Source organism: Lethenteron reissneri, chromosome 43 (assembly GCF_015708825.2).
Source record: "Lethenteron reissneri isolate LAM-NWPU_2019-01 chromosome 43, ASM1570882v1, whole genome shotgun sequence".
NCBI lineage: Eukaryota > Metazoa > Chordata > Hyperoartia > Petromyzontiformes > Petromyzontidae > Lethenteron > Lethenteron reissneri.
In genome coordinates, this window is record NC_083821.1 from 12799575 (window position 1) to 12804913 (window position 5339).

The 5339-nt window shown below is 50.4% G+C and overlaps 1 long non-coding RNA gene across 1 annotated transcript; it reads right to left on the reverse strand.

Moving 5' to 3' along the window:
• Positions 1 to 3342: 3342 nt before the first annotated feature.
• Positions 3343 to 4659, reverse strand: LOC133353344 (uncharacterized). The gene is made up of 3 exons (XR_009756368.1): positions 4554 to 4659; positions 4127 to 4181; positions 3343 to 3395 (listed from the first exon to the last, which is right to left on the reverse strand). It is a non-coding gene; the product is annotated as an uncharacterized LOC133353344 (long non-coding RNA).
• Positions 4660 to 5339: the final 680 nt, after the last annotated feature.

Consider the following 5339-nt stretch of genomic DNA (forward strand, 5'->3'; position numbering starts at 1 on the left):
CTGAGGAGAGGCTTGCGGAGCCCCATTGCGGTTTCAGGAAAGGGCGGTCCTGCACAGATGCCATATTTTCTGTCTGTCTGCTACATCAGAGGTGTAGGGAATTCCAACAAGACTTACATCTCTGCTTTTATTGACCTAGTCAAGGCCTATGATACCATCAGTAGGGCTGGGCTCTGGGTTGTTCTTCGTGCTTTCAGAGTCCCTGACCCTCTGATCACGCTCATTAAGGACCTTCATGATGGTGAGCAGGCCTGGGTAAAACTACGTGGCCGGGAGTCAGAGCCATTCCCTGTACACCTTAGGTGCGACAGGGATGTCCTCTGGCTCCAACATTATTTAACATCCATTTCGACCACGTAGTTCGTAAAGCCTTCAGTAGCTGTACTGGAGGAATTTCCATCTGGTACAGATACAATGGGAGGCTGATCGATGCCCGGATGCGGTCAAGGGATGGCTCCCTATTGGTCAACCACGTTATGTATGCCGACGACCTGGTAATTGCGGCTCACTCAGAGGAGGAGTTGTAGGCGCTGCTGCTGAAACTGGAGTGTGCCACTAAGAGGTGGGGTCTTACCATCAGCCCCACCAAAACGAAGCACCTGCCTGGATATTTTGTAACATCGGGCACTCCACCCCCACAACTCCCAATCGGTGATAGGGCAGTTGTGGAAAGAGTGGAGAGTTTCCCATACCTGGGCAGTGTGCTAATGACCGACTCCGGTTTAACAGTAGAGGTCTCACTCCGAATCAGTCGAGCGGCATTATCTTTTTATCGGTTGCTTAACGCTGTGTGGAAGCTACCTGGTCTATCGCTCTGTACGAAGCTTCGGGTTTTCTCGGCCACAGTCATTCCCTCCCTTCTCTACGCTTGCAAAACGTAGACCCCCCTAATGGAACATCTCCACCGGTTAGAAACATTTAGGCTGGCCTACCTACAATCAATCCTGGGTTTAACCAGGCTGCATTGTGTGAGGAGCTCACAATTCCTCGAAAGATCTGGACAAAGTCCCATCGGTGAGCTCCTCCGGCAGGCAAGGCTGCGTTGGCTGGGCCATGTAGCCCGCATGCCCAATCACCGCATGCCCAAACAGCTTTTGTTTGGCCGGATCGAGGGGGCTAAACGGGCGCGGCACGGGCTAGAAAAGAGATGGAGTGATGTGGTACAGGAGGACGTGGAACTGAGTGGACTTGCCAATGACTGGTACCAGCGGTGTCAAGATCGGCCTCTGTGGAGGAGGCTCGTGGAGGAGGCTCGTGAAGGATGCTACTGGGCAGTTGGACGCAGTTGCCCTCTAACAACAACAGAGGGCGGAGGAGCGACGCTCACAACAACGAGCGGAGCGCCGGGTGGCTAGAGCACAGCAAGTTGGCACAGTAGGGGGCACAGGTGGTACATCAGTCAGTCGTCTCAGTCAGTCAACCCGTGGCACCTGGGTCTGTCCCGTGACCTCCTGCCAGCGGGCGTTCGACACTTCACGTGGCCTCAAGGTGCACATGGCCTGGCACAAGCGTCGTGGTGGCATCACCGCCACTTAGTGGCGAATGGCGGTTGTTGTTATTGTCTGTGTGTCTGTATCTTTGTGTGTGTCTGTGTGTGAGTCTCACAAGGATGTAGTTTTTGTCGTCGTCATCAAATTCTCCGTTCTTCACTCCCCCTCGTGAGCTTCCTTCCCCATCCAGAGTGAAGAACCAAACTTCCTGCATGGTGGCCAGCTCCAGCTTCTGGCGCTCAGTCAGGTGAGGCTTGAAGAGACTAAGGATCGCTGCACACGTGACAACAACAACTTAAACTTTAAACTAATTTTGTTTACGCACACACCAGGTTAAGCCCCCCACCGAAGTGGCTGGTATAATCATCGTAATCGTCGTCGTCATCATCATCATTATCGTCGTCATCGTCATCACTGTCATCGTCATCATCATTGTCAATATTGTCATCATTGTCATCATCGTCGTAATGATCATCGTTGTCATCATCATTGTTGTCATCATCGTGGTCGTCGTCATCGTCATCATCATTATCATCAACATCATCAACGTCATCGTCGTCGTCATCATCATCACCGTCATCATCATCATCATCGTCATCATCATCGTCATCATCATCGTCATCATCAGTATCATTGTCGTCGTCATCATCGTCATCGCCATGTGGCAGCCATATGCTCTAAGTGCACGTTGATACAGACTCGTAGAGACTCAGAGAACCACAAAGATCCTCAGAGACCCACAGAGACCCATACTCGTATAAAACCATATAGACCCACAGAGACTGATACTCAGAGACCCACTGAGCGGTACAGGATGCATGTACGGATAATGAACTTCGTTCACACTGCACGTAGCTAGTTCTTTGTGGGGTGTCTCTGTGTGTTTATGGGTCTCTTAGGGTGTCTCTATGTGTCTTTGGGGTCTCCTTGGGTATCTCTGTGTCTATGGGTCTCTATGGGTGTCTCTGTATCTATGGGTATATCTGTGGGTCTTGATGTGTCTATAGGTGTCTCTGTGGGTCTAAGGGTCTCTATGTGTGTCTCTGTGGGTGTCTGTGGGTCTCTGTGTATATGGGTGTCTCTGTGGGTCTCTGTGGTGGTCATTGCGTGGATTTGTTCCCCTTCACATTTTGAGGGATCACCATCGCCACGCTTTTATCAAAGTGTTTTTTCGCTTTAAAGCTTTTGTGACTGCAGGGATTCATATTCTTGGTTCTTTCGGTAAAGTCACGTAGAAGGAAAATAATAAAATAATAAAAATAAAACATAATAAAATAATTCTCACGACGTTTCGGCCACAACGCAAGCAGCCGTCTTCAGACTCTGTCTACTTGACAGACCTGTTCTCCACCTGAAGACGGCTGCTTGCGTTGGGGCCGAAACGTCGTGAGAATTATTTTATTGTTTTATTTTTATTATTTTATTATTTTCCTTCTACGTGACTTTACCGAAAGAACCAAGAAGATGAATCCCTGCAGTCACGAAAGCTTTAAATCGAAACTTATCAGTGTTCATTAGGACGCTGTCTTTCCAACAGCTCTGTTCTTCACCTGAGGATGGCTGCTTGCTTTGTGGCCGAAACTTCGTGAGAATTAAATTTTATTAATGTTCAATTTTCATTATTTTATTATTTCCATTCTACGTGGCTTTACCGAAAGAACCAAGAATATGTTTTTCGCTGCTGCTGTGCATTTCCAAGCGATTACAATGATGATGATTTGATATCAGGCCACTTGGTTGAGCTGCTGCTATTTGAGCTGCTATCATTCTTAGACTTTGATGATGTTCCTGCTCCTCTCTCTCACCTTTGGGTGATTTGCTGCGGATTAATCCGGTCCCGGAGGTGAACGCACTCCACGTGGTGATAGACGGAGGCTGCCTCCCACTCGCTCCAGCTCGACTCGTCTACACACATACATATACAAAGATAAAGACAAAGATCCCCGGTATAGCCTGAACAGACTGTAGGGGCAAGTGCTGTTAGCGAGCACCTATGAAGGCCGGAACGGTACACGAGGGGGTGGGTGGCCAGCACCACGCCCGACCGCCTTTGTCTCCCTAGTGGCGATGTTTACACACCGCACCAGGTACTCATTTAAGGCTGAGTCGACCTAGGGGAGGCCCAGGACCGGTTCAGATAATCGTCACTGGTGTTAGCCGTGAGCGGGAATCGAACCCGGGTCGCCAGGTTCATAGCGCAGCGCGCTAACCGCTACACTACCGCTCCCCACATACACACACATAGACAAAGGTGCAGTAGACTCGTCAACACACACACAAAGACAACGGTCCCCTTGAGGCTGTAACAAAAATGTGTTCATAGGTGTGGGTGTTTGTAAGTGTGGGTGTTCATAAGTGTGAGTAGTGTTCGTAATTGTGGGTGTTCGTAGGTGGGTAATGTTCGTAAGTGTGGGTAGTGTTCGTAAGTGTTGGTGTTCGTAAGTGTCGGTGGTGTTTGTAGGTGTGGGTGGTGTTTGTAGGTGTGGGTGGTGTTCGTAAGTGAGGATGTTCGTCAGTGAGGTGCTCGTCAGTGAGGGTGTTGGTGTGGTGTTTGTAAGTGAGGGTGTTCATCAGTGTGGGTGGTGTTTGTAAGTCCTGGTGTGGTTCATATATTGAGTGAAGGGGGTCACGCATACCATGGCGCTAATTCTGAGAGTAGCGTTGTTGTGCTCCGTAAATCTCTCAGCGTCTCTGCGTGGAGAGTGGAGAGGGGGACGGAGGAGAGAGTCAGTGGAGGGCGATGTCACCGCTATCACAAGTGGACTCACATCGTCAACACGGACTCACACATTCACCACAAACTCACATCCTCACCACCAACCCACATCCTCACTACGGACCCACATTCTCACTACGGACCCACACACTCACTATGAACCCACATCCTCATCACGAACTTGTAACCTCACCACGAACCCGCATCCTCACTACGGACTCACACCCTCACCGAGAACCCACAACACAGACCCACACACTCATCACGAACCCGCAACACGGATCCACACACTCACCACGAACCCACAACACGGACCCACATACTCACCACGAACCCACACAGCTCACCTCGTAAAGATTTTCGATTGGATGGCTTCGGCAGAAGCCGTTCGAAAGTTGATGATGAAGATGATGAAGATGAAGCAGCTGAAGATTCAGAAGCAGCCGTCTCCTTCACACCCGTCTCAAATTCTGAAGCAACGTCACAGGTGACGTAATAGCGTGAATGACGTGACCACGCCCCCTTATAGCCACGCCCCCTATAGCCACGCCCCGTCGAGTGACGTCATACAACGCGACCACGCCCAACCGACAGCTTCTCCCCTGGGCACCCACCCACCACCCCCGCTTCTACTTCCGGGTCGGGGCGATTGGAGGCGGTGGCGGGAAAATCTGAATCCTATTTGGTCTTCCTCTAGGTCGACGCAGCCTGAAGGTACCTACACGGGACTCTCTGTGTGGTGAGTCTGTGGGTCTCTGTGTGGTGAGTCTCTGTGTGGTAAGTCTGTGGGTCTCTCTGTGTGGTGAGTCTGTGGATCTCTGTGAGAGTCTCTGGGTCTCTGTGTGAGAGTCTGGGCCTGGTGCAAGAAACACAAGAATGAAACCTGCCAATGTCCCCCTCTGCCAGAGGTGGGACAAAGTCATTGTTATGCAAGTCCAAGTCGAGTCTGAAGTCATCAAATTCATGACTCGAGTCTGACTCGAGTCCAAGTCACATGACTCGAGTCCACACCTCAGAGGTGGGACAAAGTCATTGTTATGCAAGTCCAAGTCGAGTCTGAAGTCATCAAATTCATGACTCGAGTCTGACTCGAGTCCAAGTCACATGACTCGAGTCCACACCTCAGCCCTCTG